This window comes from Heloderma suspectum, chromosome Z (genome assembly GCF_057233095.1).
Source record: "Heloderma suspectum isolate Gila_16-S chromosome Z, 16-S_ref, whole genome shotgun sequence".
In the NCBI taxonomy this organism is placed as follows: domain Eukaryota; kingdom Metazoa; phylum Chordata; class Lepidosauria; order Squamata; family Helodermatidae; genus Heloderma; species Heloderma suspectum.
The window spans coordinates 957,156-968,760 of NC_139476.1; the positions used below are offsets into that span (position 1 = coordinate 957,156).

Consider the following 11,605-nt stretch of genomic DNA (forward strand, 5'->3'; position numbering starts at 1 on the left):
TCTGCAAGTGCTCCCCTCACCTCTGCTGCCTTTCTCCCCTCTCCCCAGGCGAAGACGTCCTGCTCAGCCACATCTGAGCTAAAAACTGCCAATGGTAAGGGCATGTGACAGCTTGTCCATCTGTTTTTAACGTCACTAAATTATTCCCGCGTGCCTGCTTCTTTGGGGAAGGCGCTTGTAAGCCTGAGAATGGTACTGAAATGAGGGAGGCTTGTTTGGGGCATTCCTTGGGCAGGTCTCCGAAGTGTGGTTGTTTGTGTGTGTTGTGGGGAGAGAAAAGTGGATGGCTGTGTTAGCTGTGCCCTGCCCACTTTTGCGTATGGGGAGCCAGCATGTGTCCCCCTGAAGGTTAGCCGTGGGGGCACGTGGCCAGAAAAGGTTTTCCATCAATCAAGCCCAGCCTGGAGCTTTAAGAGAAGGTCCCAGAAGCAGCAGTCATAGTGAGGTTGGCCGGTTTGCACAAAACCTGTCCGCTCAAAACTGCTTGGGGGCAAGTGTGGGTAAAAATCAGGCTGAACTCCAGAATCATTGGAAAATAAATCACTTCTGGGAAGCACCATCTGGCTAGCATAGGAAACCACGTCCTAAAAGTGGTAGCACACAGTTCTTGCTGGAAAGCGCCAAACGGTGATCGGTTGCAATGATTACTGTTTGTTTGGTTTTCCAGTTGTGACTTAGGGTTGTATCCATGAGGACGGACTGATCAGCTGCTGAAAAGTAGCTCAGCATTGTAATATCTCTGCTTCTATGGCCCCCTCTCTTTTTTGTGGTAAATTAGCTTTTCAAACATTTAAACATTTAATAGGGTCATTTGCGGCTCGTTATTAAGAGCAAAATACTCTTTGCCTGAAGGGGAACACTTTCAAAGACTTCTATGGCAAAATTTGTGAATGTTCTTTGCTAAATCAGCATGAACAGCTGTTCATGCTGATTTAGCATGATGATGTTATTAGATAGTACCTAATAACAGGTACTATCATGATCTCCTCCCCTATTTACTTCCCCAGCCAAATAAGGTGAGGCAGGTGGCTAGGAGCCAGAGGGCCTTTTCAGTGGTGGCTCCCCACTTTTCGAACACCATCCCTAGAGAGGATTGCCTGGTGCCTACAGTCTTTTTGGCCCCAGGTGGAAAGCTTTCTCTTTTCCCAGGCTTTTATATTTTAAATAAATAAATAAATAATAGTCCTGAGGGCTCTGTGCGGCCTCCAGTACCAGAGGCAGTGAGCCTATGTACACCAGTAGTTGGGGAACATGGATGGGAGGGAGCTGTTGCGCTCATGCCCTGCTTGTGGTTGCCTGGTCAACAGCTGGCTGGCCTCTGTGTGAACAGAATGCTGGACTCGATGGACCCTTGGACTGACCCAGCAGGGCTCTTCCGATGTTCTTTTCCTGACTGACCTCCCTGCCATGCCTGGTGCAACGTACTTGGCTGAACACCAGGGCCAGGCACACCAGAGGGATGGGCTAACTGGAGATGATAAAGAATATATGCCCCCCAAATCTGGCAATATATATTTATCTGTGTAAGCTAAAACTATACATTAAAACAACAGAGGAGAAGACAATATTATAATGCTGTGATGTGCCTACAATACCAGAAATAACCAGAACCAAGTGCTTCGACACAAAGTCTCCATCAGCAGTCTAGTTCCTGAAAAATGGTCTAATATACACGCACATTTTGCAGGCCGCGTTCCTCATAATAACAAAGGACGTTGCAGAACCTCAGGGATATACTGGTGCACGGTGCCTGCAGACCTATATGGGTGGACAGAACACTTTCAGGGAAGAAGGAAGAAGGGACTTTCTGTGCGGTCACTGCAGCCTGCGTGTTAACTGTGATAGAGTAAAACTTTTGTCAACCCAATAGGGAATGCACAATATTCCTCCCGGGGTTTCTTTAATTGCCACACTAGAGGTGTGATATATGCCATCATAGGCCCTTGTAAGAAATACATGTGGGTCTGACAACAAGAGCCCTTAAAAGAAGGATCAGCGAACACAAAAACTGCATACAGAACTGGAGAATGTGACACAGTTTCCTGTCATATGAACACAGCCTCAGCTACTGAAAGTTCTTCTGTTTAGAGTAAGGTGAACAGGAAGGACGAAGCTGCGCCACCAATCTCTACAGCGTGGAGCATTTTTTTTAGACACTCAGTTTGAATGAAGAGATGGCCCGGATGGTTACGCATTACGAATAACCACTAACAACAGCGGTCTGTAGATATTTTTCATTTTTGGCCTTAAGGGGGCACTGAATGTTGAACCTGGCTGGCATTTTTTAAAAATATGATAGCAGTTCTTTTTGGATGGGTGCCCTTTAAGAAACTAACTATGGCTTCCCTATGCCTATGTTTTTGCAGTTTGAGCATTTAATAGGGGCTCCAAGTTTCCTCGGTTTGTGCGGAGAGTGTGGCAACCCCTGCCAAGATCCCTGCCTCTTGAGTGACCTCATAAGCGTCCGGACTAACCTTCTGACTGTGAGTATCCCGTTTTCTTATATGAGAAACTGCATTTTAATGTATTTAAAAATGGCCATACCTTTCTTTCTATGTATTTATTTTTAAGGACTACTGCATTTCCTTGCCTTCCTCAGCACTAGTTACCTATAGTGGTGCCTCTGCCCATTTTCAGTTCTTTTATCATTAAAATGTGCACATGTGGCATGCACATATATCTGCTCCGGTCTGGCAGTGTCCATAAACTGATGAGTTTTTCATACAACACATTTGTATATTTTGTTATTATTATTATTTTATTTCTTTTAGCCCAGGCCTTCCACAACAATTCACAGAAAATACAAACTATGATACGATAAACATTATGCAACATTAAATGGTACAACATTCTAATAATACATTGTCTAAAACATTTTAAGCATACGAAATTTAAAACCACTGAAATAGCTAAAAATATGATAATATATATTTAAGCAGCAGTTTTTTAAAGACTAAACTTTTTAAATACAAAATTGTTTTTATATTCACAGGTTTAGGCACCGCCATGCCCTTGTTGGTAATTATGAGGAACGTGGCCTGCAAAATGTGTCTGTGTATATAAGCTTTCTTGGTTTTTTGATATACCTTTTACAGACTAGACCATTTTTCATGCAGGAGAACATGTGTCGAAACACTTTTGTTTTTGATTTTACTTGGCACTGTTTTTTTCTAGCATTGTTAGGACATTTCAGCACAATAATATTGCCTTCTCCTCTGTTGTAATATATGTTTTTAGCTTGCACAGATAGAAATTATATTATCAGACTTTTTTTGGTATATGTCTTTATCATACCAGTTAGCCCATCCCACTTCTTGTATTACCACATTGTTCAGGGTCGGATGCATTTCCTGTTTGTCTGCTCTGCTGGGCAGGTGGGCAGGCTAGCTGCATGGAAGGACGTTGCACATTTCCTGCTGAACCTCCCCGTGCGCCACAGCCATCCTGAGTCTCCCCTGCGGGTTGCTTGGAGGATAGCAAAAAGGGACAGAGGTGACGGCCCCTGGACCTTGGGGCACTCACCCCCAGCAAGTTCCCCCTTGCGCCAACATTGCCATCTTTTTTGGCACCAGGTCAAAACTTTCCTCTACTCCCAGGCATTTGATGAGGCTTTTTAATGAGTCTTGGGATTTTTTTAATTGTTGATTGTTTAAAATGGTTCTGGTTTTGTGCATAGCTGGTTACGATGTTATAATGTTGCATTTTTAGGGTTTTGATCTTTGCAAACAGCCCAGGGAGCTTTGGCTATAGGGCAGTTCTAGAAATATAACGAATGAGTGATCCCAGGGGTGTCGTTGGCGTGGCAAGTGACACTGGCTGGAGGCCCCTCTTCTTCTGCAGGATGGTGAAAGGGGCTGGGGGGCTTGTCCTCTCCCTCACGGCCCACCCTTTGGCAGGAGCCCGGGTTCTTCTGCAGAGGAGTGAGCCCTTTAAATCTCATAAATGATTCGGCAGCCTGCTGTCCTGCTGTGAGATGGACGGTTCTGTGCTCTGAACAGGGCTGCCCTGGTAGAAGTCAGACAAGGTGAGTCTGGGTGTATGCCAGAGCCACCCTTCTGGATCGTACCAACAGCAGTCTCGTTCCCAGAAGTGCCCAGCCGCAAAACCCCCACAAGCATGAAGGCCAACACCCTGCTCTCTCCCTTGTCACCAGCATTTGGCTTTCACAGCTAGGCTGCCCCTCTGCCTGGGGTTTCCATTTTGCTCTCATGGCCAATAGCCGTCGATCGGCCTCTCCGCCCTTCCTGTGAAAACTAGGCCTGTTTTCTCAGAAGTAAGCCCCGCTCTCTTCAGCGGGGCCTTCCTCCCAGGTAAGCATGCTTTGGATTGCAACTGAAGAGGAAACAAAGAAGAGCCCTGCTGGATGAGACCAAGGTGAGTCCATTTGGCCCAGCATCCTGTTTCCAGCAGTGGGCGGCCACGAAGCCCCCGCAAGCATAAAGGCAATGGCCGCAGCTGCTGGGGTCTGTCCCCAAACACCTGATATGCTAAGGTAGACCTCCCCTGTGCTTCGAGGTGACATTTAACTCCCATGACTGATATAGAGGGAATTAAGAATGAACCCACCCACAATAAAAATGGTAAACTGTGTAAACTGAAGTCCAAATCAGTCCCATCAGTAGCCATGGATGTAGACAAAACACACTCCAGTAGTGGGTTAAGAACAGACTTTACTTGAGATATAACAGGCTTACATCTCAAAGTAATTTGGCTGAGGTCAGGACTTCAGGGTTGGCCCGAGTCCCTCCAACATAAATTACTAGACGATAAACCAAAGAATCTGCACCCTAGAGTAATAAAGGAACTGGCAGAAGAACTCTCAGAACCGCTGTCTATTCTCTTTGAGAAATCATGGAGGACGGGGGAAGTGCCAGACGACTGGAGGAGGGCTAACGTTGTCCCTCTCTTCAAAAAGGGTAAAAAGGAGGAACCTGGGAACTACAGACCACTCAGTCTGACATCAATCCCTGGGAAAATTCTGGAGCAGATGATAAAGCAATCCATCTGGAAGCACCTTGACAACAATGCCGTGATTACTCGAAGCCAACATGGATTTGTCAAAAACAAGTCCTGCCAGACAAATCTGATCTCATTTTTTGATCAAGTCACCTCCCTTGTAGACCGTGGGAATGCTGTAGACATCATATACCTCGACTTCAGCAAAGCTTTCGACAAAGTGCCCCATGATCTCCTGATGAGCAAACTAGCTCAAAGTGGGCTAGATGAAACAACGATCCGGTGGATCCACAGTTGGCTACAGAATCGGACTCAAAGAGGGATCAATGGGACCTTCTCCAACTGGGGAGAGGTGACGAGTGGGGTACCGCAGGGCTCAGTCCTGGGCCCAGTGCTCTTCAACATTGTTATTAATGACTTGGAGGAGGAGGTGCAGGGAATGCTGATCAAATTTGCAGATGACACAAAATTGGGTGGGATACAGAAACAAAATTCAAAGTGATCTTGATAGACTGGAGCGCTGGGCAGAAAACGACAGAATGACATTGAATAGGGATAAATGCCATGTTCTGCACGGAGGACAAAGAAACCAAATGCACAGTTACGAGATGGGGGATACGTGGCTCAACAACACTACAAGTGAGAAAGATCTTGGAATTGTTGTCGATCACAAGCTGAATATGAGCCAACAATGTGATGTGGCTGCAAAAAAGGCAAATGCTCTTTTGGGCTGCATTCATAGAAGCATCGCTTCCAAATCCCGGGAAGTACTAGTTCCCCTCTACTCTGCACTGATTAGGCCTCATCTGGAGTACTGTGTCCAGTTCTGGGCACCACACTTTCAGAAGGATGCAGACAACCTGGAGAGGGTTCAGAGGAGGGCAACAAAGATGATCAGGGGACTGGAAACAAAGCCCTGTGAGGAGAGACTGAAAGAACTGGGCATGTTTAGCCTTGAGAAGAGAAGACTGAGGGGAGATATGATAGCACTCTTCAAGTCCTTGAAAGGTTGTCACAGAGAAGAAGGCCAGGATCTCTTCTCGATCATCCCAGAGTGCAAGACACGGAATAATGGGCTCAAGTGACAGGAAGCCAGATTCCGGCTGAACATCAGGAAAACCTTCCTGACTGTAAGAGCAATACGACAATGGAACCCATGACCTGGGGAGGTGGGGGGCTCTCCCACACTGGAGGCCTTCAAGACGAGGCTGGACAGCCATCTGTCAGGGCTGCTCTGACTTGGATTCCTGCATTGAGCAGGGGTGGACTCGATGGCCTTGTAGGCCCCTTCCAACCCTACTATTCTATGATTCTATGAATCCAGAGGAAGTATCGAAACTGGATGAAAAGAGGTTGTATTCTGAGAAGCAGAAGTTGTCAGCTAATCATTCTAACGATTTTCTCCTCTCTCCTTGGATGAGAGACTGGGAAGACAGATACTCAGGTCCCTCGAGGATATGCTCTGAATATACATTCTGGCCTTATTTGTAAGAGGATGTGGTGTAGTGGCCGCCATTTGCGTGGCTGCCTTTACCGTGATAGGCTATGTAAATACTTACGTAGCCTATCACGGAAAGAGCAGCAGCGCAAACGGCATAGCGGCCGCCGTTTGCGTGCCTGCTCTTTGCCGTGATAGGCTATGTAAATCCTTGCGTAGCCTATCACAGCAGCCTGGCAGGACGCAAATGGCCGCTACAGCGGCTGCCATTTGCATCCGCAGCAGCCCGTCCGTGGCTGGAACACCAGCTGCAGACGGCCCTGGCCAGCGGCTCCGCGGAGCCACCGTGGAGCAGAGCCGGCCAGGGAGGATTCTAGGGGGAGGGACGGAGCACCCCCCCCCCGTGAATCACATCTGCAAAAAGGCAAGTGACTTTCGTACATCCCTACTGCTAGCTCAGCTAGAGCATAAGCGCCATGTGATGCATACCTTAGCCCCAGCTGCGTATGGGGTTTTTACTGTAGCCAATATTGCACATACAGAATTGTTTTTTTAACTATATGCACGCATGCGCAGTTGTTTCCTTTACAGATTGGCAAATAGCTAGGAAGGTTTATCTTATAAAGAATGAGGTTTTTTTGTGTGGGGCTAGTAGTTTCTCAGTTTTGTAAAAATATAGCCCCTCCCATGTCACAGAATCATATCATAGAATAGTAGGGTTGGAAGGAGCCTACAAGGCCATCTAGTCCAACCCCCTGCTCAATGCAGGAATCCCAGTCAGAGCATCCCCGACAGATGGCTGTCCGGCCTCATCTTGAATGCCTCCAATGTGGGAGAGAAACGCTGCTTGGCCTCCAAGAAAGGAAAGGTCTGACTTCAGGAAAATCTCTAGGCTTGGACCAGTATCCAGCAGTTAATGTGCTCATGGCTGATAGAAAGACTGAACAGACGAGGTTAGAGCAAAGGAATAATTATAACATTGATGACTGGACTGAAGCAGCATGATCACCCCCTTGTGAGAGAATATAATCCCACTCCTATCGTAGCTAATCCCGTGACAGATAGGGAGTGACTGCAAAGAAGGTTTTTAGAATCAAGTGAATTGGGTGAGCACGACCCCATATCAATAAGAAAACCAACAGTCATTGCTAGTACAACTAGACAAACATCTGTGAGAAATGGGGCAGTGTTTGTTGCTGAAGGAGGAGAATTAGATCAGAGCCATACAGCTGATTGGCAACGAAGACTCAGGGAGAGCAGAGTAGGGTTTCTAAATTGTCTAGACCCTATTCTATTTCTTTGGCCCTTGCTAACTTAGAATTGTCACCCCTAAATAATTTCCAGTTTAAAATGCTTCAGTGGAACATAGCTGGCTGGAACTGTAAATCCAGGGATGCTGATGTAACAGATTTTATTAGGAAGTTCGATGTTCAAGAGACATGTTGTACTGCAAAATTAGACCTTAATGGTTATTTTATTAATGCTTTAACAGCTTTTGCTCCAACTGGAAGATTAAGGGTGGGGTTAGCCATTCTGATCTCTCCTTCCCTTCAGGTTACCATCAAATGTTTCCCATATTGTGATCATATTGCAGAAGCCTATCTAATTAATTTTGGTTCATTGAGCTTTCTGTTTGCTAATGTTTATATTCCTCCTAGCTCTACAACAGATCGAATTAAGCAAGAATGCGAGAATTTCGAAACCTAAGTAATAGATTCCTGTAGCTTATGTAGTTGTGGTGGGGAACTTTAATGCATGCATTGGGCCTAACAATGCATTCTTGTTTTCATCTCAGTTCTGAGGTTCGATCGAACCTGAGGATTATATAGTTAACCGTGATAGATGCTCCAAGGATTCTGGGGTTAATTTTGCTGTTATATGTTCAGCCCAGATGGCTGGCCAACTTGCTCTTGGAATTCTTAATGGGAACCCCCTTTTTGAGAAATGTGGTGAATATACATACATGTCAGGGAGGTAGCACAGTTAGTTATGCAATGGTCTCTGATGCGCTTTTTGCCCTTATTCACAGTTTCTCCCTGGCTGGCAGACTTGAAAGCGATCATCTGCCTCTTTCTCTGACTTTTTTTTGCCCCTTTTAGAACTGAGGTACAGGTTAATTGCCAGTTAGCTGATTCAGCCTTGGTACCCAGGCACAGGAGACGTCTTTGGCCTGAAGGTATAAATGCTGCTAATGTGACATTGAGGGCAACTCAGGTAAAGCTTAGGAACTTTAAGCATAACACATAGCTTGACAAGGAATGTTTTGAAGCTAGAAAACGGTGAAGGAAGTATGTTGCCAATACAGAACAGATAATTGTGCAGTATTACCTCAAACATACTACCGTCGAAAAAGGCATTCTAAACCTCTGGTAGTCCAGAAGAAGAAAGAAGCTCTGCAAAGCAGCGGAGTTTTCTGATAAATTCGTCTTTGGAAAAGGATACCGAGGGCGCAATCCTATGGCTGCTAGACAGTGTCTACATTGGGGGTGTACGGATTCCCCACCCTCCGTTCCGGTGGGGAATCCGGGGGCGGGGAGGCGATCTGTTCCTCCCCCCCCGGAATCCTCCAGAGTGGCTCCGCTCCGTGAGGATTCGGAGGGGGGACCAGCTTGGGGGCCGCTTACCTTCCCTCCTGCCAGCCAGAGCCGTTCGCCTCCCCCCCGTCCCTGCCGCGCGCCTTGTCTTTCCTTTTAAAAAAACAGAGCCGTGAACCTTGCGTATAAGCCTGTGGGCCCACAGACTTAGACGCAAGATTCATGGCTCTATTTGCGTCTAAGTGTATGGGCACATCCAGACGATGGCCTTTTCTTTCTTTAAGGAGCACACATGGTGGCAAGGGCGGGGCGGGAGGCGAAGAAGCAGCTGAGCGCCGCTCCGCCTCCAGTCCTCCTGGAGCGGAGGTAAGCGGTCCCGATCCGCTGCGGATCCCTGAGGCCGGATCCCAAAGAGTCCGTCCGGCCTCATTTGAATCCGCAGCAGATTTCTCTGACATCCCCAGTCTACGTGGCCATAGGGGGGTTTGGCTTCTTGGAGCTGAGCTCGGAGCCAGGGCTCTGAGCTCAGTGACCGGAAACCTGACCCCCTCCCGCCCCCCGCCTTGAGGGCAGCGGGTCGCCCACAGCCCCGCGCTCACAAGAGCAGTGTGGGGCTGCCACGAAGGGGGTGCTCCAGGGGCAGGGCAGGGAAGAGACTATGGAAACGTCATTATGATGCTTCCTATGCACCGTTCAGCCTCCCCCCCCCCCACTGTGATGCGCCCCGGCTAGACAGCCGAAATAGCACATCTTGCTGCAAATGCAGGGCAGTCGGAGCGTGGAGGAGAGGATCCCCTCCATGCGCCGGCCACTCTGCGTTGGATAGTTGGCTGCCTCCGAATTCAGAGGTGGCTGGCTGTCCCCATAGGACTGTGCCCCAAATGCTTTTGGTCAACAGTCACGGGTGTGTTAGCAATTTTTCAGGTTCAATAGCATGTAAAATTCCAGGTTTGGGAATCATATTTTCCCATGTTTTTTAGGAAGCCCAGAAAGCGGGCTTCCATGGATTCATTTTTTTTCCTCCTCAGACATCTCTGACTCCTGAGTTCAGGCTGCTATAACCCAAGCTGAAATAAAGATATTAATTTCTCATATAAAATATGGAAAGGCTCCAGGGCCAGATCTAGTTATGCCTGAATTCTTGAATGTTAATGTTACATGGTGGGCACTGTTATTTGAAGCCCTGTTGACACAAATAAATAGGATTGCTCAACTGCCCAATAGGTGCCCTATGTACAAGAAAGGACATAGAAATTATCCCTCTAGTTATCAGCCCATCAACCTACTTTCAGTAGTGGGTAAATTATATGATTACTATCTTAATAATAAATTTGTTACCTGGATGGAGGATGAACATATCCTAGGAGATGAGCAGGCTTTAGAAGAGGTCGGTCAACATTGCCTGGTCTTAAGCCACTTATCAAATATATATATATCTCCCAGCAAGGGTCTATATGCTGCTTTTATAGATCTAAAATCCAGGCTTGATTTGAGTCCAAGGGATAAGCTATGGGCTAAGCTTTATTCCTCTTCTATTGGTAAAATATTACTTTAATTACTGTTTATATCAGAATACTACTGCACAAGTGAGATTGGTGTGGAGGGTACCCTAACTAATTCTGTCCCTGTTACTAAGGGAGTACGCCAAGGTTGCATACTCTCACCCACGCTATTTAATCTGATCTATCTAAGGTTTATCCTTCATGAGATTTTCATGCCCCCAAACTGGCCACAGTTAGCATCCCCACATTTTTATAAGCAGATGATGCTGTTCTCCTTTCTTTTACCAAAGCTTGTTTGAAACAAATGTGGAGAGCATTTATGGGCTATTGTAAAGAAAATGTGCTAACTATTAGTAAAACCAAGATTACGGTTTTTACTACGAGCCTTCTCCTGAATAAATGGGTTCTAGGTGGTCAGACTATACAGCAAGCCAGACAGTTCAGGTATTTGGGGATTGTCTTTCAATCTTCTGGTTCTTGAGTGGCTCACCGGACTTCTATTATACAATCAGCATCTAATAGTGCTAAAGCAATAGTTTGCTTTTTCTATACTAGAGAAGGACAGTTTATTCCTGCTACTCTCTGAGTATTTAAGGCCAAGGTGTTGCCACAATTATTGTTTGGCGTTCCAGTGTGGATTTGGGGTTTCTCCTCTGCCTTAGAACAAATACTTTCATCTTTTCTGTGTGGGCTCTTTGGTGCACCTAGCTGTGTGCCATGAGCTGTTTTACGGCTTGAGGCTGGGCTTTCATCCATGGAATGTATTGCTTAGCGATGGTCATTTAGATTCTGGCTAAAGCTTGATTAGGCAAGTTCCGAATCAGGATATGAGCCCCTTCTCTGGGAAGACAATGACATCAGCCAGTGGTCTGAAGCGGCCAGAGGCAAATTACAGATAGCTTTTTCTGGTAGCTTTCTCTCCACCCAAGATATTTCTCAAGCAAAATCTCTCCTTGCTCTCTGGATTAAAGTCAAGGACGCTAGACGTGGATACTCAGTATTTCTTATCTGCTGCTCCTACTACCTTTTCCCCAGTTCACCTAGCGTTGACATTTGACTTTAAAGTTGTGCAAAATGCCTTGGAAATTTGACCATTCCTAAATATCGCATAACGTTCTCTAGAGCCAGGTTCAATGCCATTCCTTCTGCTGTACTGGACGGTCACTTCCAGGGAA

At 46.4% G+C, this 11,605-nt stretch overlaps 1 protein-coding gene across 4 annotated transcripts in view; it reads left to right on the forward strand.

Annotated features, from left to right (window-relative positions):
* Positions 1-11,605, forward strand: part of LOC146333446 (3-galactosyl-N-acetylglucosaminide 4-alpha-L-fucosyltransferase FUT3-like) — a 55,344-nt gene that overhangs the window by 23,125 nt on the left and 20,614 nt on the right. For 2 of the 4 annotated variants that reach the window (XM_084826122.1, XM_084826123.1), the window contains exons 2-3: positions 49-94; positions 2,367-2,483. The gene's annotated coding sequence lies outside the window, so the exon portion shown is untranslated. Of the gene's footprint in view, positions 1-48; positions 95-2,324; positions 2,484-11,605 lie in introns of those variants that run through there. The other 2 variants (XM_084826124.1, XM_084826125.1) reach the window with 2 other exon arrangements.